Raw genomic sequence first — 26,655 nt, 5'->3', positions numbered from 1 at the left:
GCAGATGCATGCAGGCACTTGTCCTGTGTTTCTGGCATGCAGAGATCTTAGGATATCAACATGAAAATTATAGGCTTCTATTGCCTTTAGATAAAGCAGTAACTTGGCTAGTTACTTCTTCCTACTCAAACGAATCTATGTGCTGGAGGGCGAGAAATGTTCATGTGCTAAGCCACTATGTTTCAATAGGAAATGGGGAGCTTATGTGGCAGCTTGGACAGTCTTCCTCAAACTCAGGGGAATTAATTAGTACTGTAATAGTGCAGAAGACTGTTTCTGGCCTGTGTCTTACAGATATTACCAACTGTTGCTTAAAGATAGGCAAAAGGACTACTCCATAGCAGATGATATAGAGAGGATTGTGCTATACTAACTTTGAGAGGAAAAAATCTGAGATCTTTACTGCTGCTTGTAAAGTTGTCTTGCCCGACAACCAGCTGTGCCCACCTTAAGCATACACCTGTGTAATATGGGCACCATTTTGTTCTTTGATCATTATTTCAGTCCTACTGCATCCTCTTTTCTTCAAATACATTCTCCACGAAGGAAATGCTGCCCCCAAACTAACAGTTGGGCTCTCAGTCTCCCACTTAAAGTTGACTGTGACTAAGAACTAAATAAAAACCTTCTTTATTTCTGTATCCTTGGTCTCCCATCCATGTCCCAAATGGTATTTTGCTGTCTTTCTCCTTACAGGAGCAGTGCTTAAATCTATTTCTAGCTACCTGGAAAAATGAGCTTTCTGTGGCTGTTTTTTTCTTTTTTTTTTTTTTCCCCAGTTTTATAAAGGGAATCTTTTCAAACTGTGCATGAAGTGAACACAGTAAACTAGAACTCATAGTTCTCTAGGACATCCCTGTTTTCCTCATTGAGGGATTTTATTACAGCTGATAATCCAGGATATTTCTCAAGACATATTCACAAGTTACTTGTACAGCCAAGTACAATGTTCTTCTCTGTGTTTTCTTTAACCCCTCCCTGGTTCCATTCTACCTTCTTTTCCTTCTGACTGCATTGGGGCCCCATATTTCAGGACCTTACATTGGCAGCAACTTCAACAGAAATCAATATTAAATTGGTACAGAAACAGCAAGGTTAGAAAGTCCTGTTACAGTAGCAAAATGTAGCAGTTTAACAACTGTTGTGCCAAGAGGGACAAAATAATAATTTCATCTGGAATCTCATCTCTAATGGAAGCCAGTGCATACTCCCCTGCATTCCTTGCACAAGTAACTTGCCAGCTACAAGGGTAACTGTCCCTGCTCTCAACTTCTGATCCTTACATCTTGAAGAATAATGACTTTGGCAAGGAAAATAGAAAAGCATTATGCTGAGGAAAGGATGGTGTTAAATCCTCTTCATCTTACACAAATCACACAGTTCAAGATTCCCATCTTTCATACTTACTGGTAGAGGTAGTGTTGTCCTGTGTCCTTGAGCCATTCAACATAGTTCTAATTTAAGGAAAACATCTCCCTTTTTTACTTCCCCCCTGCCCCTCCTCCAAATTAAGAAAGGTGGTGGAGAGGACATATTCTTCCTGACTCCTGTCAGAGGTTAGCTTACATCCTGAAGGTTACAAATACAGTTTTTCATAGGCTTTTATGCTAGTTACAGTGTCTGTCTCGCATCTCTAGATCTTCTTTTCCATTGTACACCTGTAGTGCATACATGATTTCTTTGGCCCTGGAAACACTTGTCTGTGGTGGAGATCACAAACAGTTTGTACCAGGCACAGCGGAGGAGCCTACTTGCTGTTTCTGAAAGAAGAAACTACATCATTACTAAGTGAAACTTCATGGGATTCAGAATACTAGTACCAGAGTGCTTAGATTTGTTCAGAAGTGAAGTAGAAGAGACTGTATCTTTCTCAAAACATTGAATAGGGATTATGATCAGCTTGGAAAATGAGAAGAGCTGCCTGAACAGGTCAAAAGGAAAGCCACTGGGTTCAACTGGTGTTGATGGGAACGATATAATGGCATCAGAAAAAATAGTGGGAATTATAACTGGTAGTTGGGTCTTAATGACTGTAGGCAATTTTGAGTCAAGTTCTTGGCTCATTTACATCTTGCATCCCGTTGGAGGCCAAGAGCACCTTTGAAATACTAAGAAAATCCTGCTGAAGGCAGACATGTTTGTTCTTCTATGACTGAGCAAAGAATTTGTCCAGAGGCATCAAATTTGTAGCTATTTCTTAGCTTTGTAGTAGTGTAGATGTTTTCTGGTTGCCTCTGTGACAAATACTTACTAGACTGGGAGGAAAATTATATTTGAGCAGGATTCCTAAATGTTTTCCCTTCAACATTTGATAGTCACAGCTGTCTAGACCTGATGAACTGCAATTTGGTAATCTACCAGTGAACTGGATCTACCAGTGGATGTTTGCTAAGCTGTAGAAAGAAGTCTTGTGGTGAAGCCTGTATTCTGCAGGTTCAAGGTTGTGTTACATTTACACGAAGGCAAGACACATTTTAGAAGCATTCAACTACAATGAAATTTTCTTGTAGTCTGGTGGGTTGGTTGTTTGGTGTTTTTTTATTTTTCTTTCAGCTCACTGCTTCGCCCCAATCCCCTGCCTCTGAAAGAAAAAAAAAAACCACAAACCAAACAATCCTAACTTGACTGCTTGGATCTTGTTTCTCCTTTCACATTTAGAAGCTGTAGTGCCCCATGCTAAAAGACATACTACTTTCTCTATAACTGAGCAGTCCTACCATACCATTATACGTATTACTGGATGAAATTCTATGGCCTGTTTCTGTGATGGATAAATTCTGGGTTTTGAGGAAGGACATGAGAAGGCACTTCAGGGGGTAAACTCTCATTGCTGCTGTTCAGTATAGTAGAGGTCACAGAATGTGATTATTATTGTCCCTTCTGGACCCTCCTATGAAAAACAATGAAAAAAAAACCCCTAGTTTTCTGCATTACCTGGTTAATTTAAAGGAAACTGCTGTTCCAAAAATAGAGCAGATCTTGAAAGTAGGAGACTTAGATTCTGCTTGTAGCTCTACAAATCCTGCTTTGTATAGTTGTAGTTTTCTGATTCCTAATTCTGTTTCTTTGCCTGTGAAATAGGGGAAAGAGAACTCCTTTAAGCCATGACTTGAGACTAAATTCACTGATCACAGAATCACACAGAATCACAGAATGTTAGGGATTGGAAGGGACCTCAAAAGATCATCTAGTCCAATCCCCCTGCCGGGGCAGGATTGCCTAGACCATATCACACAGGAACGCGTCCAGGCGGGTTTTGAATGTCTCCAGAGAAGGAGACTCCACAACCTCTCTGGGCAGCCTGTTCCAGTGTTCAGTCACCCTTACAGTAAAGAAGTTTTTCCTCAAATTTAAGTGGAACCTCCTGTGCTCCAGCTTGCACCCATTGCCCCTTGTCCTGTCAAGGGATGTCACTGAGAAGAGCCTGGCTCCATCCTCTTGACACTTGCCCTTTACATATTTATAAACATTAATGAGGTCACCCCTCAGTCTCCTCTTCTCTAAGCTAAAGAGACCCAGCTCCCTCAGCCTCTCCTCATAAGGGAGATGTTCCACTCCCTTAATCATCTTCGTGGCTCTGCGCTGGACTCTCTCTAGCAGTTCCCTGTCCTTCTTGAACTGAGGGGCCCAGAACTGGACACAATACTCCAGATGCGGCCTCACCAGGGCAGAGTAGAGGGGGAGGAGAACCTCTCTCGACCTGCTGACCACACCCCTTCTAATACACCCCAGGATGCCATTGGCCTTCTTGGCCACAAGGGCACACTGCTGGCTCATGGTCATCCTGTTGTCCACTAGGACCCCCAGGTCCCTTTCCCCTGCGCTGCTCTCCAACAGCTCTGTCCCCAACTTGTACTGGTACATGGGGTTGTTCTTGCCCAGATGCAGGACTCTACACTTGCCCTTGTTATATTTCATTAAATTTCTCCCCGCCCAACTCTCCAGCCTGTCCAGATCTCTCTGAATGGGTGCGCAGCCTTCCGGCATCTCAGCCACTCCTCCCAGTTTTGTGTCATCAGCGAACTTGCTGACAGCGCACTCTAATCCCTCATCCAAGTCATTAATGAATATATTGAATAGAACTGGTCCCAGAACCGACCCTTGCGGAACTCCGCTAGACACAGACCTCCAACTGGACTCTGTCCCGCTGACCACTACTCTCTGGCTTCTTTCCTTCAGCCAGTTCACAATCCACCTCACTACCCGATCATCCAGACCACACTTCCCCAGTTTAGCTGCGAGGATGCTGTGGGAGACCGTGTCAAACGCTTTACTGAAATCGAGATAGACCACATCCACAGCTTTACCATCATCTATCCACCGGGTAACATCCTCATAAAAGGCTATCAAGTTGGTTGAGCAAGACTTCCCGTTGGTGAAGCCATGCTGAGTGCCCCTAATGATCCCCCTATCCTTGATGTGCCTAGAGACAGCACCAAGAACAAGTTGCTCCATCACCTTTCCAGGGATGGAGGTGAGGCTGACCGGTCTATAGTTACCCGGGTCCTCCTTCCTGCCCTTTTTGAAGACTGGAGTGACATTCGCTTTCCTCCAGTCCTCAGGCACCTCTCCTGTTGCCCATGACTTAGCAAAGATGATGGAGAGTGGCCTAGCAATGACTTCCGCCAGCTCCCTCAGCACCCGCGGGTGCATCCCATCAGGGCCCATGGATTTATGGACGTCCAGGTTGCTTAATTGGTCCCTGACCCAGCCCTCATCAACCAAGACAGATTCCTCCTCTATCCTGACTTCTTCTGAGGCCGCAGGGGTCCAGGGCTCCTCAGGACAGCCTCCAACAGTATAGACAGAGGCAAAGAAGGCATTCAGTAACTCCGCCTTCTTTGTATCCTCTGTCTCCAGGGCCCCCACCTCATTCATCAGTGGGCCTACATTGCCTCTAGTGTTGGCTTTACCTGCAATGTATTTGAAGAAGCCCTTTCTGTTGTTCTTGACCTCTCTTGCAAGGTTTAATTCCAAGGAGGCCTTAGCTTTCCTAGTTGCCTCCCTACATCCTCTGATAACAGACTTATATTCCTCCCAAGTGGCCAGCCCCTCCTTCCACGATCTGTACACCTTCTTCTTCCACTTGAGTTTGCCCAGCAGTTCCCTGTTCAACCATGCAGGTCTCCTGGTACCCTTCCTTGACTTCCTACCTGTTGGGATGCTCTGATCTTGAGCTCGGAAGAAGCAGTCCTTGAACGCTAACCAACTATCTTGGGCCCCCTTACCTTCTAGTACCCTGTCCCATGGGATTTCCCCTAGCAATTGCTTGAAAAGGCCAAAGTTGGCCCTCCTGAAGTCCAGGGTTGTGATTCTGCTAGCTATTCTGTTCCTGCCACATGAGATCCTGAACTCTACCATCTCATGGTCGCTACAACCAAGGCTGCCCTCAACCTTCACCTCTTCAACCAGACCCTCCTTGTTAGTGAGGATCAGATCCAGCAGCGCTCCTCTCCTAGTTGGCTCATCCACCATTTGCATCAGAAAGTTATCATCAATGCACTGGAGGAACCTCCTGGACTGGGGATGGCTGGCTGAGTAGGCCTCCCAGCAAATATCAGGGTAGTTGAAATCCCCCACAACAACCAGGCCCTGTAATTGCGAGACTGCTCTCAGCTGCCTGTAGAAGGCCTCATCACCGTCCTCATCCTGATCCGGTGGCCTGTAATAGACACCCACAACAGTATCACCCCTGCCAGCCTGCCCCTTAATTCGCACCCACAAACTCTCAACTCGCTCCTGATCTGCCTCTGGACAGAACTCAATACATTCTAGCTGCTCACTCACATAAAGAGCAACTCCACCACCTCTCCTTAGCGGCCTGTCTTTCCTGAACAGGACATAGCCATCCATGACCACATTCCAGTCATGCGAGGCGTCCCACCAAGTCTCTGTAATTGCCCCTAGATCATAGCCCCCCGACCGAACACGGATTTCTAACTCCTCCTGTTTATTCCCCATGCTGCGCACATTGGTGTACAGGCATTTCAGGGAGCGAGCTGGGCACACCGATTTCATCCCAGATTCACCCCCTGATTTCACCCCAGGGGGATGGGGGGCCTCCTGGTCTACCGCAACACTAGAGCATTGCCCCAGTGGTGCAAGCCCAGCTACCACCCCATCCCCCTTCGAATCTAGTTTAAAGCTCTCCGAATGAGCCCTGCTAATTCCTGTCCCAGAACCCTTTTGCCCCTACGACATAAAGCTTTCCCATGTATCACTGTCACGCCTGTTGTCTTATAAAACCAGCCATTATCAAAGAACCCAAAGCCCTGCCTGTAGCACCAGTCTCGTAGCCAGGTGTTAATAGAGAGAATCCTACTATTCCATCCCACGTCATCACCTGAAAATGGAAGGAGGGAGGAGAAAACAACTTGTGCCCCAGACTCTTTCACCAACCGTCCTAGGGCCTTGTAGTCTTTCTTCATCCCCCTCAGACTACAGGATGCAGCTTCTTCCCCACCTGTCTGGAAGATCAGCAGGGGGTAGTAGTCTGTGGCCTTCACCAGGTTGGGGAGTTGCCTGGTGATATCTCTGATTCGGGCTCCAGGCAGGCTGCAGACCTCCCTGTGATGGGGGTCAGCTCTGCATATTGGGCCCTCAGATCCCTTTAGGAAGGAGTCTCCAACCACTAAAACTCTTCTCTTCTTCCTTGTGGAGGAGGTAGCTATACGCCCGTCAGGTTTTTCTGACTGTGGTGGGACCTCTGATATAGGTTGCCTCTCCACCACATCCCCATTGGACCAGCTGTATTCCACTAGGGCTTCATATCTATTGCTCAGAGGCACCTGTGGAGGCAAGGTAGGCAAGGAGGGCACTCGCCTTTTGCCACAGCCATAGACTTGCCTCCACTCACTCTTCTCCTCTAGGTTATTGTTTTCCACCTGAGAGGGGCAGAGTAGAGGGGTCCCTCGATCCTGGGAGCTCTCCGGCAGGTGCTCCCATTTTTGTTGCAGGGAGGGCAGAGCCTGGCTCCACCAGTCTATCTCCATTTCAGCCTCCCGAATGCTCCTAAGCCTTTCTACTTCGGCTTGAAGCCTTTCAACCTGGTTTTGCAGCTGTTCCGCTCGGCCAAGCAGATCATCTACTTGCTCACAGCGCACACAGCCCCCTGACACCACAGAGACGGTGTAGCATTCCCTGCAGCCCGCAACCTGCACCATCGCCTCCTTCCGTGGGAGCTCTGTCTGGGTTCCCACATCCATTTTGGTCTTCTTCCACCGGGTAGATACCATTGTTCTTTCACTGAACTGGGAAATACCTGTTGGTGGCACCCCTGGTTCACAGCTCCTTGGCACCTTCCTCGCCTTGTGCACTGATGCTAGTAAAGCATTTACTGATCCTTGCCTAAGGAGGGTCAAGTGGAAAGCTTGATACAGAATTTGAGTGGTTATCAAACATGATTTGATGAAGTGTCTTTGGCTAGTAAGAGACATCTCCCAGCCTTTTGTAGATGGGAGTCAAAAAAATTCTATCATGCAGTGACAGCTCTGTTTCTGCCTCTATGAGAGACAGTGGATGAGAAGTTCTTAGGTGAGATTCTGCAGTTTGTGCTATGCAAGAGGTCAGGTTTGATGATCATAATGGTCCATTCTGACCTTCATTTCACAGGAATATCTTTCTGTTGTGTGCTGCGGAGTGTGGGCTGTGCATTTATCCATAAAGCGTGAAGCTTAGAGCTGAGTTAGTGTAAGAAACAAATCACCTCCTGAACGTTAATCGGAGCAACACTTGCAGGAGGCCTTTAGACTGGACTTGCGGAGGGAGAAAGGGCTTTTGCAAGGGGGTCAAATCCAGAAGGAGGAAATACAGCCATTTTCCTGTGCCTGGCTTTTCTCTGCCATCTGTATTACAGTGTTTAGATTCTTTGAATGGAGAGCCTCATGGCATGAACCCTTGTGTGTGTAGATATTGTAACCAATAAGTAGCAGTGCTAGTCTGGTTTGGTGAACTCGATGCCTAGTATTTCATATGAATTGCATTTGTTCATCCCGTTATCCATTTGTTCACTGTGATACCATTCTGAGTGGTCCAGTATTAGCAGTGTTTTGGGAAGGTGTTGCTATGACTACGTGATCACAATCAGTGGGTTCAAAGGCAAATTCATCCCTCTGGGGTGAACAATGGCTGTAACTGAGAATGCAGAGCAACTGTAGGAGAATATATTTAAGGTCAAAGAATTTCTGATGCTTTCTCTGGGCTTGATGCCTGGCCATAGAAGATGTTGCCAATGCAGATTTGACTGTTATTCTTTGGAGCTAAGTTCGATGAGGAGCAGAAGGAGAAGCTGCCACCGCTCCAAGGAACTTTCAGTATAAACAAACTGAGGATCTGATACAGGAGAATTTGTGGGAACAGTACTAGTTTAAGAAGCAAAAGCAGGACTGGGGTTGTCTTTTATGCAAGAGATGTTAACACTGTTTTACTGCTTGGAGGTGGACTGGTGTTTCATGACCCTTGTCCAAGTGGGATTTCAGGATGGACAAGGCATTATTGTGAGTTCCCCAAACACTTTCTATCTAAGAATAGTGTCCTGGTGCATAACGGTTCCAACACACTGCTTTGGTGGAACGGAGGGTTTAGCTCCAAGGTAAATACTTGCTAGCTTCCAGTTTCCTGGGGAAAATGTTTTTCATTCAGTACTGAATTGCAATTTACCCCTAAGTTCAGTAGGAAGGTGGAAGTGAATATTGTGCCAGTCTCATTTCCTAGGGCTGAAGGCAGAAGTGCCACAAATGAATCCCTACCCGATCTCCTCAAACATACAGCCCTCTGACTGTAGAAGCCAGAGACCAATGAAGCCTGAGTAGTCTCACTCTGGAATGTGCAACAGGGCAGTGGCATGCAAACATAAGCATATCTCCATCCAGGGATAAACTCAAGATATAATGTTGCCTCTGCTATCTCTTCATGCTCTGTTGAAAGAATGATGTCCTCTCATCAGGCAAAGATGGTGGTCACGGATGACAGGATACAGGAAAGTAATGAGGCTTTCTGCTTGTCTTTGAAGCTGTACCTGTTCTGCTGGTGACATTATGTGTTTGCTCTGTGCTTGCCTGGTAGTTTTAGGATGTCTGCAGCAATGAGCTTTTGGATTGTCTCAGTACCTGTCAGTGGTGGTCAATCCAGAATTTCAGTGGTTAGCATGAAAGCATGTGATACTGAAAGGCAATGAACTGCTGTAATACTTCAGCCTGCACTCCTGTAGAAGAATCCACCAGAGGTGTGTGGGATGCCTTGTGTAGGGTGGCTAGAAAGTAATTAAATAAGGAGTATTTCCATTTGAAAACTTACAGAAATACAAGTAAGGGAGCCAGGTGTTGTTTCTGCTAACACTTGCTGAACAACAGTGAATCCAGCTGCAGTTTTCTTAACACCATCTGCCGTTGCATCTTCAGAAATTAAAGGGTCCTGGGCTACTATAGTTGTTCCAGCACACATAATCTAACCAAGAGGAAAAAATGTTCTGGTTTACTCAGTCATTGCATGGACCTCTGTTGCACATATCTTTGCCCGTGTCTCTACTCATGTACCATTACATAGTGCTGGTTTTGGACAGCTTATTCTATTTGTTTTTCTCTTCTGCAAAATCTCAGTTCATAAAACAAGCTGAAGAATGTTAACAAGGGATGCTTCTCTGACAGCTGTGTGATATGCTGCTATCTTGCATGTGAGGAATATGCATGGAGTCCTCCAAGGTTTGTGTAGACACAATCCATGTGCCTTGTGAAGACACAGGGGAATTATGTTATAAGCCTCACTTTCCAGGAAAAGTAGGATCTAAGTCCGGGCTTAACTTCTGCCTTGCTGGCTTTATGTTCCTCTCGTAGCTTTCATCCTCATAATAACTAAAGGAGATCTTAACTGCAAGTTTTGGTCTGTCATTATTAAGCAGTTCTGGGGTAGAGCTGAAGGAGCAGTAGCCTGAGAAGAGAGAAAGGAAAATAATATCCAGCAAGTACGGTAAAACACGTTTTGGTTATAATACAATGTCTTTATTTTGTAATTGGACAAGAATACCAATAGATGAATTCTTGGATGTCCTCTGTTCAGACCCAGACAAACATGGCACTAATCTGTAAACACTGATAGGTGTTCCGTGTGCTATATAAAAATGCTTTCGAGTCACTCTTCTTTTTACTTTGCATAAATCTAGGAAGCACAAAATCTTTCCCTGCAATCTTACAGAAAGTTGGGGTTGGATAGTCCAGGATTAGTTATTTAAGGAGCTGAAGAGAAGTGCACACGGCTTTGGCACATGCGTGTAAGATGTATCTTACAGTGCTGCTGGCCACAGGGGAATTTCTGTGGGTAAATAAGATTTCTGTCTCAAGGGCCGTCCATATGGCCCCTTTCACCAGCACTAATTCCACTTAGATTAACTGCACAGCATGAATATGGGTCAAAGCCTGGATTGTTGGGAGAATGAGTTCCTGCTTGCAAACTGCTTCCCGCAGAAGTACTTGTTGGCAGCTGAGATCATAGTGCTCACACTCCTCACAATAACCCACTTTGAAATGTATTTAAAGAGGGGTCTTGGCAGTCTGCTTGCTGCTTTTTCATACAAAGTGCAGGCCCTGGTTTGTAATCCCACTCAGCACGTCAAGGCATTTGCTGCTGGGCCATCATCTTTCTCTTACTTTATGTAGCACAAGGCAAGGCATCTGCGTTTGGACCAGCAATACTAACTGCTTTGGGTAGCATTTTTCCCCTCACTCTTTAGCAAGAGGAGAGGAACTACTCTTTGAAGTACTGCATTGTTTATTATAGAAAAAAATGATGGGTTGTTTCTGTGAACACTATGCCCTGACTGCAAGTGGTGAAAGGAGATAGAGAGATGGAAGGGGAAGAAGGCAAGGAACAGATCTCATGGTGTCCCTGGCTCACATGTGTCCGTAGTTCCAGTGAAAATTGCTTCTTGCTTTTCTTTCTCCTTTGCCTACTCTACTAGTGGCAAAGGCCCTGCGTTGCAGTCAGTCATTCCTGAATCTGCAGCTAGTTTGGTTGTCTCCTATTATGTCAGGATTCCTTAATGGGGGAAATATAAAACTCAGCCATAAATGGCCTGCTTTATAAAGTGGATCAAAGCTTCCAGGTGAATAAACTTTTTTGGTTCTTTTTTTTGTTTGTTTGTTTTTTGTTTAAGTCTGAAGTGATCTTCAGAGCCCAGTTTCCTCTGATACATTCCTAAGTTTTTCCCCAGTTCACTCATCCTATTCACAAAGAGAAATGCCTTTGACCCAGACTTGGAGGTGCTTTAAGCACAGGCTACCCTAAGCAGTTAGAAGTATAGGTTAGAGGCTAGAACCTGCCCACACTGCAGTGGGTACAGAGGTAAGATTGATTGAGTGCCACTAGCCCTCCCATGTTTGTCACCAGTCTCTTTCCTTCCCTTCTAGATAGAGAAATTTTTGACAATTGACTGGAAGATAAGTATAAGTCACACAACACAGAAAACTGCATCCCTTTAGATGCTGGTGGTGGACTGTGAGGACGCAGTAACATAGGCATAGTTTTGATGTGAAGATTCTTGCAGCTTGGTTAGCATAGGAGGTTAACATGCCTGTTTCTGGGGCTAATACTGCAGTACAGAAATAGGGGAGACAGTGAAACAATTCACCTGAGCTAAGGGCCTCATGGACAAAGAACACAAGGCAGGTGTTTGCTTCTTGCCTCTGCTACTGACTTGAGTTTGGAGAACTCTCCCAATTGCATTCTGCTTGCATGTACAGTGCCCCCCTTCTCCACCTTTGTAGATTAAAACCATTGAGTATTTATGAAGCAGCTTAATATTAAAGTGGACAGAGCGAAAGTGGCTGCAATTTTGAGTAGGTGGTGAATCCCTCACCTTTTTTCTGGCCTTGTGGTCTTGTGACCATGAAGCCTCCAAGAAGCCTCCTCCCATCCTCTGCCCCCTTCTGTTCGGGTGACACAAGGCAGGGTGTCCACCGTGGAAGTGCACAGGCTCCAATGTGCTTCAGCATCCTACCTCCTAAACAGTGCAGACACGGAGGTCAACATACCGGAGGAAGTTTTGTTTACTTATTTTAGTACATGCAGAAGTGATGATAGCTGCTTGTGCTGCATGCAGTCACACTTGCAAAGGGACACCTGACAGTTGTGAGAAATTGGGTATAGAGAGTTGTTCTAAAAATCTGAATGGGGTCTGCATGGCCTAGAAGATGAGCGGTCTTCTAAAATAATGTATTTCCTATGCATGGTTGTAAAAAACTTTGGGATGATTAAAGGACAAATATTTTGGGGCTAGTTTTGTTTTGCTTTCTTTATGAGAGTGCTTTTTTTTTTTTTTCTTTTTTTTAAGCTTTCTGTTGCTGTTTTGAGACCACCATACTAGGAACTTTCTTCAGTATTTTCCCATCTCTTTCTCCTTATGAATGCAGGAAGCACAAAATATTCTTCTGGCATTTGAGCTGCAGTTATTTTGAGTGGCTCCAAACAGAGGGAAATGTGTTTCTGCGGTAGTTGCTGCAGAGAAGGAATTTTGCTGAAACGTCTCTCCCCCACCGCCCTTTGGTGGCTACAGAAAAGAAGCCAGTGTTTGAGGCCCCAGCTCTGTGCATCTGCTGGATCAGTTTAGGCCAATTTTCCCCCCCTCCCCTTCCCCTCTTTCCATTAGCAAACTAGATATAAAACAGAAGCCATTGGATAAATAGGAAAAATGTGTAGCAGAGGAAGCCCTTGTGATTAGGGGGCTGTTAACCAGTTATTTCATGTCCGGCTTTCAGTGTATTTATACAAATGATGCTATTCAGTGACACGTCGAATTACTATAAATGGCATTGGCTCGGTTGCTTTCTCATGGAAGCCAACTTGCACTTTATTTTTAACTTGGGCTCACTGATTATTTTTAAAGTTAGTGTACCATTTATTAAAGTGGCTAAAGTGGCAGGCAAAGTGTGGGCAATATCCATAAAATTTACTCACACCCTGTCTTGCCAGTGCACTCCAGAGTTCTGCGACAGCACGTTGGGAGGAAGCAGCTTGGTCAGTGTCTGTCCATTTGCTGCTTGGCTGTTCTGGGGAGATGGCTGATTAATGCGATTAGTGGCAGCTGCAGTATTTGGTTTTGTGATGTGGAAGCTTGTCCATTAGGAGCTGGCCCAAGACCCAGTAAACTCCTCCTCCCTCTTTTTTTTTTCCATCGATCGCCAGCAGCCGTCACATTGTTACATGCATTTATAATGTCCTTGTTGAGACTTCACTGTGTGCACATGATTTAAATCAACGGCTTCCCAAATAGGGGTAGAAAAGGCACCAGTACTCCCTACCTGCCTCCAACAATGTGCTTGTAAACTTCAGGGACAGGGAGAAAGAAAAATACAGCTCTTGGAAAAGTGCCAGGGTGTTCTGAGTCTACAGTTCACGCTATGCTTTGGACAAAGAGGTGAGTCTTGCATCATGGTCTAAATGTGGTGAGGCTTAGGCTTCCATACATTTCTTCTGGAACAAATTTCAGAGTTTTCTGTTCTGCATGGCATTGTGGCACCCAGGGCAGATTCTCAAAGCTGTCCTTGGCCTATTGAGGCATCTGGCAGGTCTAGACCACTTGATGAATGGTGGCTAATAACTCACACCTAGAAGTCGGGAAGGAGACTGTTGCAAGCCTGGGGCACAGGTTTTATCTCCATTGCTTTATTTAGGAGGTAGATTGCAGCTCTCATCACACTTGTGGAGTTTCTAGATAGTCTTCAAGGCTATCACTCTTAGTAAATGAGATACCTGTGGGACTAAAGCATTGTACCGAACTGTCTAAAAGACAGCTCTAGCCTGGGTTGCAACTTGGAGATGAGAATCTTACACAAGTGCTAGGGAGCCATTTCCAAGCCAATTAAATCCCACACAGCAAGCATTCATTCCAATGACACAGTCTTCTGGTTACCAGTTATATTCCCTCAAGGATCAATACCTGTACTGTAGCTCTACTGTGCAGAAAATGGCGACACTTGAAATCTAGATTGAACTGACCAGTCAACAAAATATTGTCCAGCACAGTGATTTTGCAGTGTGACAAATAGAGTGTACAAGCTTGGTATATCTTTCCTTTCTTTGTTTTCTCTGATTCTGAGAGATCCAGTGCATCATAGAAAATGTCACTTTCAGAGCATTCAGCCTGTCCTTGGTAGTCATCCAGTTTGTGTGTCTTGAGAGATCCTTCTTCATAATATTTACATTTGATATTCTGATTGGAATGGAGAAGACAGAAGTTTGTACATTGCTGAGGTGAGAAATAGAGAGTTTCTAATCATACCACGGGACAGCCTGTTTGCTAACAGGCTGTTTTCTAGTCTGGAAATTTTATAACCTACTTAAATAAAAAGAAGTCTCTCTTGGCTGAGATTTAATAGCAGATGCATTTGTGTTGTCTCCTCTGATTATTCAAGTATTGCTATTTAAGTAGGTGAAATATAATTAAGAATAATTGAAATTAATTACTTTTGACCTATCTTTAGTTTTACTGCTATTGTAGTTGACAGCAGAATTTAGGCCTTACAACCATTTAACCAGGAAATGCCTTTGCCTTGTCCATGTCTCAATTTTGTCATCTGCCAGATGGAGGGATGCTTATGTTGCTTTGAAATTCTGTTTACTAAAGAAATAAAATCCTTTTTGTGATCCAATATCCCTTTCTTGCTTGTTGTGTTTATTTGCTTACTTGCTAATTCCCTTGATTTAGTAACTTCGTGATTTTAAAGACCCTTCCAGTGTGTTCACTACTTGTGTGGACTGACTCACTAGAAGGCGCCCTCTGGTATTTTTGTTAGGTAAGGGAAGTATAAGGAAGAGGAAAGAAGATAAAAAGTAAGACCATACTTGGTTCAGCATCCTGCTCACAGCCCAGCATGGTTGCGCTGGAATCCTGCTGATGGAATGTCCTGACATTATGGTGTTTATTTCCACCACAGCCCTGAAATGTAAACAGGACATCGCTGGATGCTAATCCAAGGGACAGGAAATGATTGAGAATACTGGAGTCTTGGGCTATTGGTAGGATCCAAGTTAGCGACTTTTACAGGAGGAGTGACATATGGTAGCAGCAGTACACTGAACCACACGTCAGAGGGGGTATTTTCAGGAAGGGTATCTGACGTGGGTTTACAAGGAGGAACAAAACATAGCACTAGTGTCAGAAGAAGTGCATCAATATATGAAGCAACTTGCAGGACATTTGGCATGTTAGGATGCTCTGAGCATCCCACCCTAACGGGATGAAAGATAGTTTGCCTTGAGCTTGAAATGTATACAGGATGACTGGCAGCTTATCTCTGAGGTATTTATTTTTCCCTGTGCCTTATAATGCAAGAGTGAATTCAGCTGAGGAACATGAAAGTAGCAGAGAGGGGGCCATGCAGCATCTCTTCCTCCAGCCGTAAAGCCTGGAGGGCACAGTCAGGGAAGTGTTGGTTTTAGTGGTTTGATGGACTAGAAAGCCAACTATGCTTCTCTTAGGGAAACCTAAATAAATTAATGGCATGAGGACTGTTTTGAACTGCCAGTCATGGCTCCCTCTCCCATGAAATGGAAAGGAGCATGTACAGCTTGCATGGGATGGTGCCTGCTGTGCTGGGGTAGGGGAAGAGGGAGATGAGCCACGACAAAGCTGTCGCCACGTGTTGTGGGGCACTTGAGACTCATTGCTGGAAAGAGGGTTGCACTCCACTTCTATCCTACTGGAAGATCTTGACTCTTCCAAGGAGCAGCTGCTAATGCCTCCTCTATAGCACCCCTTGTAGTAGCAAAGACAGAACTGTGTTGTAATGTATATAAAGGGGGTCCTTTATTGAAGTTGCTAAGTGCATACAGACCCTGTAATTCACACTGGCTCTCTAGCTTCCAGACTGGCTGACTGCTGCCTGATGTTGCTACACAAGGTCTCCCTAAGTTTTGGTCTGGCGTCTGTAGGAAGAAAAGGACTGGCTAAAGAGCGAATGAATCAAGTTTTCTGTGCTGTGAGTGTTGTGCACTGTTTTTTGTAGTAACTCTCCACACACTCTGCTGGATGCATATTGCATCTTCTGACTGTTTTTGCAAGCATCTTGCTGGCACGGTTGCCAGTGTTGATGCCTTTTAAACCTTTGATATCAATGAATTGTGACTCGGCTATGCTGCTTGGGCTGGGTTTCCATCCGGATCAGAAATTGGAAATTTATTACTTGGAACTGGTTTTTAAAGGTGAAACTGACACCGGTTTCTTATTACTTACCAAGTCCTGAGGGCAGAGTTACATTCCTGACGCTGCTGTAGGTGTTAATGATTTCATCAACTTGAGAAGCACAGAGCCCTGAACTCTGCTCTTGGCAGCTAGTAAAGAAGGGAAACTGACTTTCAAATATTTTGTTTTTAAAGTTGGGTGTTTTTTTTAATGGTGTTTACATTAGCAAACTGGAATTTGTGGGACAGACTTACAATTGGAACTAAGAGAATTTGTTGACTACTTAGTTCTTAGAAATCAAATCTATAGTAAAGCCTCAGTAGGCTGCTGAAACTGGTCTTGCCAAACACCTCTGAAGTTACAAAAGAACAAGAATCTGTGAGTGGGCCTGCTGTGGGTGCAGGCCTAAGAGTTTCATTTGCTTGGTATGTTTTCTATGCCTCAAAATAATCAGGAAGGATACTATTATGCAGATCCCAAGATTTTTTCTATATTGCTTTCAGTCGCATGCAAATAGCTCAAAAACCTTGCTCTAAATCTGGAGAGATTTCAGGATGTGGTTTTTTGTTTTGTTTTTAGAATAGCTTCTGTCTTGTGTTGTGCAGGAAGATGGCGTTGTGAACAAGGTCCGGATTTAAAATCAGAATTAACTGGCATAACTCTGGGCTCTGCTGCTTACTTGCTGCATGATCTTAAGCAGACCATCATTTTCTTCATACCTGTATTGTGATATCCTTGTGTCTTGCCAGGTTGCCATGAGACATAACTTCTTCTGTTTTAAACTTGAATAACTTTCAATCCAACAGCTAGCTGTTTTTCAAGTGACCGTTGTACATGTGACAGACTGCTGCAGAGGTAGTAAATGGAAGGTTACAGAATTTAACATTGATTAATCCCAGGTATTGATGGATGAGACTCAAAAGCTTATCCTGCAATTATTTATAGAGGTGCTTAAAAGGTGACTTGTTGATCACCGTTTATAATTAGCTATACAGAAAACATTTGGTGATAGTGTTCTTCAATCTAGGAAAAGTAAGTCAGGGCCCAGGCTCTGGGAATTGAAACTTAGCAGATGAAGCACAGATTTCTAAAGTGAGAGACAGTTTACTGAGGGTTGTGTTAGATTTTCTACTGCTGGAATTCTATAAATCAAATGAGATACCTATTGAAAAGTTATATTCTACTTCAGGCAGGAATTAATTTATGGCAATCCTGTGGCCTGTGCTATGCATGAGGTCAGACCAGCTGATTGGTACAACCCTTTCAGCTGTATAGTACATCAGATTGTCTATCAGATTTGTGACCGTAAGTCTCACTGAGGCCGGTGGAAGCCAAATAAACCTGAGGCCAGTGTTTTACACTGCCGTCTTTCACATCCTTCGTGCTTCCAGCCTGTATTCACTTGTTGCCCAGCTAACACGTGGAAATATCCTCCTGCGTTACTTTTATCTTCTTATCACGTGGCACAGTGCCACTTAACTTGGCCTGTTCCAGCCTGCAGTACCTTCCATGTGTGCCTTAAAATTGTGGGATGTTTCTTTTTTGGTTTGCTTGGGTTTTTTTTGAAATGGGAATTGAAAAGTGAGAAGGTTTGAGCAGATCTAAAAGGAAGCATATCGGGTTGTGGACCCAGCTGGATGTTGCTGTTCTGCTGTCCCTCTGGCAATGATTGATATGGGGCATTCATATGTATTTGTATTTATTAATTTTTATTTTTTTTCCCCCAAGCATCGTACCATTCAAAATTGCACAGCAAAAGAAGGGATCCTTGACTGCTGAGTTGCTATCCATGCTTCACACACTTGTCCAGCAAGTCAGGTGGAGATCCACTGTTACTTTTCCCCCTGTACATTATGGCATTAAGGCAACTATCCCAGTGGGTCTTGTTTATTCTGTCTCCTACTATTGTGCTATACTACCTGTTCAGAGTAGATGAGGGAGCTCAGGGGTAAAGTAGAACTTCATATTCCTGACCAAACTAGCAGTTAAATGATTTGTGTTGCTGAAGGACCACAGCTGGTAGTAGCCTACAGGTGTTGAAGTTGGAGAGGATAATCGCTTGGCTGGTTGAGTGACTATTTTGAGAAGACAGACTAGATCTTGGTAAGCGTTCATCTCCCTTACTGACACTGGTGGTTAGACTTTCAAAAGAGCTCAGTATGTCTCATGCAAATTTTTCCATTAAGATTTTTCCCATGAAAAGGTCTGTTCTCAGAATTGCCAAATTTTGAAGAAAACAGAGTTTCCCAAATGTTTCCACATTCTTATGAGAGCTGGATATTTCAAAAATTGTGATAAATCACACTAGAAACATGTATTTATTTGTAACTTTTTCCTTCTTCCTTTTTTTTTTTTTCTATGCTGCTGAATGCTATGCAATTAATGGTGATAGATTTTTCTAAATTCTTTTCTTTATTTATTTATTTGGGGTCAGTAGAAGGGGAAAAGATTATTGATGAAAGGGGAAATGTCTTTGTTTTTTCTTTTCTTTTTAAAAAAAACCTCAAAAGGCATCTATAGATTTCCCAACACTAAAAGAGCTTTCTTCTTTTCCAAATGATTTTTTTTCTTTTTCAAGACAGTTCTTTCTCCTTTTGACCAGCTCTCTTCAACAAGCTGCAGTCTTTTGGGAAATTTGCCTCCTGTTTTGCACTGAAATGGAAGCTGGATAACTTATAGTTATTGAAATTCAAGTGTATCTTGTACACGCAAGGCAAGTGAAGTTTGCAGATTATATGTATAATCCTCCTCTTGTAAGCGACAGTGGTGAAGAAGGCTAGGCTGCAGAACAGACTTATAAGATCAGTGCTTTTAGTGAAAGGATTTCCTGCATTTCCTCTAAATAGTAAAACATTCCTTTTGTGGCATGCAGTTGAACAGAAAAAACATCAACTAATTGAGATGTTCTCTTCAATTAATCCCCATTTTGAATGAATGCCCTGAAGGGCCACATACAACTTGGAGAGGCCAGGCTAGCTGTCTTTGCAGGCATCGTTTCAGGTAAGCCTTTATAACTGTGTTGTACCAAATCCTTCTTACTCTTCAGGGACAAATTCCATGAGGCTACAACTTGGACATGGCTGGATAAGCTCAGCTACTGCATGTGATGATAGGCAGTTTTGCTGTAAGGAATCTTACTCACAGCATCTTCTGGGTGTAGTCTAGCAGGCTAGTGTCCTAAAGAGAGCAAGCAGCTGCATGGAAAAGGATTGCCTGAAGAGAGGGAACACCCGGCTCACAGTCTTTGGGGGCTACATTGTTTTTCTGGCATAGGAGTGCAGGCAGCCCTGTTTTAGGATAACCTGAAATATAAGGGTTTATTTTGTTTTTTTTTTCCCTATCTTTATGTCTTTAGAGATAAAAATCAAGCTGTCTTGAGGGGAAGCCCTTCTGATTTTGAAATGCTTCTGAAAAAGACATCACTTGAGGGCTCTATCAGAGGCTTATCTGATAGATAATGTATGCAGTGTGGGAGGGTGGCAAGTCAGGGCCAAGCGTACACTTATTTGTCACGTGATGTTTTGGTGAACGGGAGAGTGTGTTTGATTTCAGGATCCCATGGGGAGTGTCTTTATCTGCAGCACTGGTGCATTGGTGTGGGAGTTAATACCCTTTACTGCAGACCTGATTGGGAAGAGGTGTGCAGTACATGGTGTGCTTTGGGAGAGCCACAGGCAAGAGAAGAAAGTTAGAAAGTAATACAGGATGGAGAGTGTGAGGGAGTGAAGATGAGCTGCTTGCTACTGGAAAGCTGTCATTTTCAGCATCATGATCTCTCTAGACAGGTTTCTGTGGAGACAGTCCCTAGTACATAAACTGTCAGATGTCTGGGGAGCTACATGCTGCTGAGCAGGAAATCATTCAAATTCCTTATCTTCCACACAACAGGCTCAGGAGAAATCCTGCCAGAAAGCTTGCACCCAGGCCTCAGGGAACAGGGCTTGACCTCTGGGAAAGGGTTTTTCTGGGGTTTTGCTTAGAAAAACTAAATTCAACTACTTTCTAAGCATTTGCCCCAAGAAGCTTTTGAAGGGCAAATACTAGATGCTAGTGGTTAGCAGTCCCACTGTGGCTAAAATCCCATCCTGTTCCCGCAGAAATCAGTGGCCAAACATCCACTGACTTCAGTGCAAGCAGCTAAGGCATACAAAGGGAACAATTCTGCAAAGCCCTAAATTTCTGGAGTATTCAAATCCAAACCCAAGGTTTTTTTTATAGCTTGGATCATCTCCAGTTACAAAGACTTATTCCCAAGCAGTGAAGTAATGAGATTGTAGAGTAGCATGTCTAGGGAATATTTTGGAGCAAGCCAGTGCAATAGCAATAGTCTTAGCTTACCTGGTATGGGAACCAGTAGATGTATAAGTCCATTGTGCTTGTCAGTGTCACTGTCTGTGTTGATGTAGGGACAGTGTCTGTGTTGTGGATGGTACTAGAACTGGGAAACAGTAGTTTGATAAGCATTACCAGTCAAAAGCTTTTCTTTAAGCCTGCCTCTATGTGTTAAATCCTCTGGGGAACCACAGCTTTTAATATTAATGACAGTTTTGTCATTAACAATGTTTGATAAGCATTACCAGTCAAGGGCTTTTCTTTAAGGCTGCTTCTATTGCTATTAAATTGTCTGGGGAATCACAACTTCTAATGTTAATGACAAAATTGTGTTATCATTAACATTTAATTTTGAGAAAAGATGGGGCAGATGCCTAATGCAGTGGAGTAACAATCTGTGAAGATTCACCTTCTACAAATATGAGGAGTCTTTTTTTTGGCTGATTGACACCCTATCTGTGAATTTTTGTGGTGTGAGAACCTATAATGAGTTTGATTTATGGGAAAATGTGCTGGTGGTTTTATTTCTAACATACATACCTCTTCAATGCACGGATCTTTGTTCTGCAGCTTATCGTTGTCTGTCATTAGCAGACACTGGCTCAAGAGAGAGAATTTCTGCAATATTCTCTCATCATGCAACCAGTCTAGATCTGTACACAGAAGTAAGTCCCCTAAACACTTACAGAGAGCAGGAACTTTGCAGGTAAGAGGACTTTTGAGAAATTTGACTCTGCCTAAGAAAGGTGCATTCTCTTCAGTGGTTCCCGGTGAAGGGGCAAGAGGCAATGAATAAATTGAAGCACAGGGAATTCCATCTGAACACAAGAAACTTTTTCACTGTGAGGGTGGCTGAACGCTGGCACAGGCTGCCCAGAGAAGTTGTGTGTCTCCATCCTTGGAAACATTCAAAACCCAGATGGACACAGGCCTGGGCAACCTGCTCTAGATGACCCTGCTTGAGCAGGGGGGTTGGACTAGACAGTCTCGAGAGGCCCCTTCCAACCTCAACTACTGAGATCAATATTGCAGCATTTTCTTAAAAGCCGGCTACCTGCCTGGCCCAGCCTCATCTCAAAAGCAGCAGTGAGAGTCATGAGGATTTATTGTCATATCCAGCCTGTGAACCGCTTCCTAGCACTTTCCTTTTCCTCAGCTCCACAAGGTGTGTGGTGTGTGTCTTTTGGCTCTTGGCCATGTGAAAGTTTTTGGCATCTGGGGCCAGGAAGTTGGGCCTTCCCTGGAAAAGATTCTTGGTAGTACACGTTGCTTCTAAATGCCCTCTTTAATCCCCCTTGCAGACTAAAACTATACCTTTTTCGTAAAGGGGATATTTTGACTCCTCATTTCACACTTTCCTTTTCTTTCTTTTTCTTTCCCTCTACCAGTTGCTCAGAACTTGTTTATCAACTTCTGAATGAAAGGTGCATCATGGCTGACCCCAGCGCTACATGCTCCAAGAATTGTCTGGTCTGCCTCTTAAAGAAAACCTGTCAGATCTTTCTTGTTAATCTGGGGACTATTTGTTTTTAGTTTTACACAGTGTTTGCAAAGAAAGAAAACTGTCTTTATAAGTGCATGAAAGAGGCATCATTCCTTGAGAAAGACAAATAAATTTTCCTCAGTGATGCTGAAGGCAATGTTCTCATTTTTTGTCTTCCCTTCAACCAATTTTTTTATCCTTTTCTAGCATATATTTCATGTAGGTTATCTTCTGCTGCCTGGTAAAATAAAGTGGACTTGTAACTTTTTCTGCCTTTCAGAGATGGACAGAAGAAAACATGTGGTTTGGGATTCTAATGTCCTCTTAATGGAAAAATATGGATTGAAGCATAAAATGAGGCATCAGAGCCTTGTGAGATGGGGCTCCTGGTGTGTAAAGCCATTGTGGGATGTAATACTTAAGGGAACCCTGACCTTTGTCTCATATCACTTGGGCTTTGAGGGGACCAAGATGCTCCAGCTATTCTGCTGAGATTGTTTCAAAACTCTCAAGTTACATCCCCATCACATTTTGGATCTAATGAGCCAAAGCGGTTAGTCACCTCTGCAGCTTTGTACAGGTCTCCTCCCCATGTAGTGCTTGGAAAACTTCATTGATGAAGGAAGGCATGGCGTAGCATGGCCAAGCTAGGAGAGGACTCGGTACAGAGGGATGTACATACACATCATTATTCTTCTCTCCACTGGATAAATCCCAGTTTCTTTCAGGAGTGTTGGGATGCGGGTGATATGGAGAGAGAAGAAGAGGCCTGAACCTTTGAGTGGGACTTTTTAAGGAAAATTTTAGCACTATGACCCTACTGGGGCTGTGCATCCAAAATGCTGGAGGAGAGCCATAAAACAAACTGGGATAAAATAAACTTGCTGTACATGTTTTCATACTTACGTCCCCAGCTACTTTTGGTGTGCTTATCAAAACATTGAAGGCTTTTGGGTCTGTCTGGTGGTGGGAATGAGGACAAGGAAATGAGATAGATATATATACACATGTGGACCATAGTAAAGCTTTGTTTTAGGCCCTCTAAATCACCTTACTGAAGTACTTCCTTGGCTGGAAGAAGATAGGAAGAGGTGTTGCAAAACTCTGTGCTCTCAATGTTCTAATAAAGCCGGTGGAAGAGAATTCCTTTTAGCAGACTATTTCTGAGACGGGTTGCAAATCCTTTTACTTTTGCTTTATCTAGAGGGGACAGAAAGCTTGAACTAAGGTGGAGTATTTGCTCCAGTGGCAGTCAGTGGAGTTCGAAAGAGGGGGCAGAAGTCTGGACTGAGGCTATTTCATTATTTTCAGATAGGAAAGGAAGGAAGACTTGCATGAAAGTTGTCTGTTTTTCTCTTTTAGAACTGCATTGGGGTGGGTGTGTTTGGTTTTGTGAGCCTGGAAACATTTACTGTGTAGAAACACCTTGCACTGAAAACCAGGGATATATGACCAAAGCAGTGAAAGCAGCTTAGGATTTTGACTCATATTTCAATAGTTGAGCTTAAAGTATATGTTCTACCAGCCAAATCTGTTATCCATTTTTAACATGTTTATTCAGAAGTTACTTGTGGGAGCTTAACTGACCAGCAGAATAGGAGGACATTATTATTCACCAACTGTCTGACAGTGCCTTGGGTTGTGAATCCACGTATGTTATTTGTGGATGGCTGATGCTGAACAGCTTATGTGGCTGTTGAGCAGCTCCTGAACGTCAGTGTGCTGGCATTAGCTTATTTCCAGTGTTGTCTCAGAAGTGGTAAGCAGGTGAGAAGCATTTTGTTTGATGGTCTCCAAAGCTATAGCTGGTGAAGAGAATCTGCACATAGAAGTAAGAAAAGAATATAAGATGTTCCTTTGAAACCAACTAAGACGTGCAGAACACTGGCATATCTCAGCAAGTTCTTCAGTTAGTGGGGGAAGAAGTCTGCATCTAAAGTCACTTTCCCCTGTATGTCGTGTATTAGTTATCCTCTCCAGAGTGAGTGCTGCTTATCTACTGCTGCTCTGTGACACATTGAAAATCTATGGGTGAGGAGGAACAGTGAGCAGACTACATTTAGGTCTTTGCTGGCAGTGGCGATGGGGGTGCAGGATGCAGACAGCTGAAATTGTTGCAGTGCAGTCCATGATGCACAGCTCTGCACTCTGGTACTGGCTGGTAGAGGTGCAGAGGCTCTGCTCAGGGCCCAGAGAGAAAGGGAAGCTTTGACTGCGCAGCTTGAGAGCAGCTTATGCTTATTGGTGTCAGAAGCAATGACGGAATGCCCTCACTTTCTTTCTGATTTGAGGTAAGCTGACTGAGCTGTTATAAGCAGCATGGGAGAGTATTCCTGGGCAAGGAAGGTTTAAGGGGAAGTGTGGAAGTGTAGCTGAAGCATAAAACTACTACTGACATATGGCACGTGTTGCTTTTCTGAATCTGTAGTCAGACACTTTCACAGAGTTAGGATTGAAGTTGAAAACTAAACCTTTTTTGAGTACATCCAGCCTGACAAGAGATCTGTGCAACACTAACCAAGTACATGTACACTTTCTTGTTCCAGTGTGATGTATTACTTCCAATTTAGATTTAGCTGTCTGCCTCACTGCATTGCCTGCTTCTTGAATTGGAGTGAAGAAAACAGTTTTACAGCCCAAATGAAAAGATGTTTTGTCTTCAATCTGATCATTCATTTTAAATCTCAATTATTCAAAGAAGAAAGTTTCCCTATCAACTCTGCTCCTAACACCATGGGATTTTCTTTCCCTTTTTAAATGATAGAAATTGCACGAGTGAATGCAGTTAAAAGAGACGTTCATACTGGCCCCTACTGAAGTTTGTATATGACTTGGAATACATTCCCCAAGAGTCAGGAAATGATGATTTGGATGCTCTACTTTGACTTTGCAAAAATCAGCTCAAAAGGCCTTTGGAGAAAATGAAATATTTTGGGGACTAAAAAAAAAAAAAAATCTCAGGTGCCTCCCTGGCACAACTCCAGCGAGTGACATTCACTAGAAATGAGCTGAGTCTGAGTTCTGTTTGGAAGAGCTGGTCTCTTGTTCTATGAGGTTACATGTTTCCATTGGAATTAATAGGCATCTGTTATACCTGTGGAGAGGAAACTGTATAGGGAATGTATGTTGTTCACTCATCTGAGGAATGAAAGGCTCTTGTAAAGTCTCTATAGCCTAATTCGAATAGTATGTTCACCCTGAAATTACTGGCTTGATAAAATGAACATAATTTTGAGTATATCTTCCAATATCTTTCTGAAGAGAAGGATAAAATGCTTCTCTTTTTTTTTCTTTTTTTTCTTTTCCTGCTGACTTTGCCTACACAAATATGATTTTGGGGGGCTTCTCTGGCAAAGGTCTGAAATAATTTGCTCTACAGAATATAAGACCCTTAGTATCTGATAAGAAAGAGATTTCCTCTGGAGTGACCTTAGCCTAAATATTTGAAGAACTGAATACAAAGGCATAAATTTATTTTCTTGACTGAACTATTGGCTGGTTGACCCACTGGCATTACCTCCACACCAAGGTCCTTCCACAGCACGAGACTTGCTATAGTACCCTCACAGAGCACAGCATCCTTCCAGCTAGAAAACTGATCTTTCTGCTTGCCCTTTGCTCCATTTCCAGTGATAAGTGTTTTCCCTCTATTCAGTTTTTTAATAACTCGAGAAATGCTTTTTTTGGTCTGGAGTGGTCGATTAAAAGGGGCAGAGAGAACTCATTTCCAAGATATTGTCAGTGTTGGTTTCTCTCTATTAAATGAGCAAGACGAAACTGCTTCTCAAGGTGGATCCAGTCCCAATACTAAAGTGTGTTTTGTTTGTTGTTTTGTGGTTTGTTTTTTTTTTTAATTTGGGCAATGTTATGATTCATCCTCTTTTGCGTGGAGATTTCTGTGGTGCTGTGAAAGTCACTTCCTTGGAGGGCACTTCTACTATGAGCAGCTTTCTGGGAAACAGGTGGCTTGGTGGTCATCATGCTGGGATTTGATGTTCAGAACAGTTTGCCGTGTAGTCATACTATTGCAATTTAAATGGAGAGAAACTCTTACTGTAGGAGTATTCCAGTAGATGCTGGAAATGTGTCCTGCAGTATTGATACGGATATGAAATGTGCTCTGGGTATTAAGGAGAGTTACTGTTGCTATTAGTAGGCCCTGTAGGAGATGAATTGTTTCCTTATCATGCATGACCTCTTAAAAATGTAGAAAATTTTTGCCTGTGTTTGAAATCTCAGCATGAACAGGATATTCTAAGACCTTGTGGACTTGCTTCTGTCTAAAGAACCATTTTTTTCTTGGAAACAAAATAACGTTCCTTAAAACTACGTCCCACACCGACTCCCCTCTCTAGGCTTGCGTTGCTTAATTTGTTTAATTCTGGGGTTATCCCAGTGGAGCTTTTTGTGATTAATAGCTGGTAACACTGTAAACCCAGCACTAAGAACATTTCCTGGGCAGTAGCCATGCTTCTTACCCCAACATCAGTCAAACACAGCCTGTATGGACAGAACAAGCACTAGGGAAGAGGTCACCCTGAAGAGGGTGTCTCAGTGGTGTGGGCTCAGTGTTTGCATTATACATCTGCTGGTTTATCTTATTTCAGAGATTTGGAGATGAAGCCACTTCTCTCTACAATTTTCTCTGACTTAAGCATTGCCAGGCACC

At 43.5% G+C, this 26,655-nt stretch overlaps 1 protein-coding gene across 5 annotated transcripts in view; it reads left to right on the top strand.

The window, feature by feature from the left end:
- DAAM2 (dishevelled associated activator of morphogenesis 2) overlaps positions 1 to 26,655 on the top strand; it is a 230,671-nt gene that overhangs the window by 52,095 nt on the left and 151,921 nt on the right. The window lies entirely within an intron of this gene.

Source organism: Nyctibius grandis, chromosome 1, assembly GCF_013368605.1.
Source record: "Nyctibius grandis isolate bNycGra1 chromosome 1, bNycGra1.pri, whole genome shotgun sequence".
In the NCBI taxonomy this organism is placed as follows: domain Eukaryota; kingdom Metazoa; phylum Chordata; class Aves; order Nyctibiiformes; family Nyctibiidae; genus Nyctibius; species Nyctibius grandis.
This window is presented reverse-complemented; position numbering and strand designations above follow the sequence as displayed.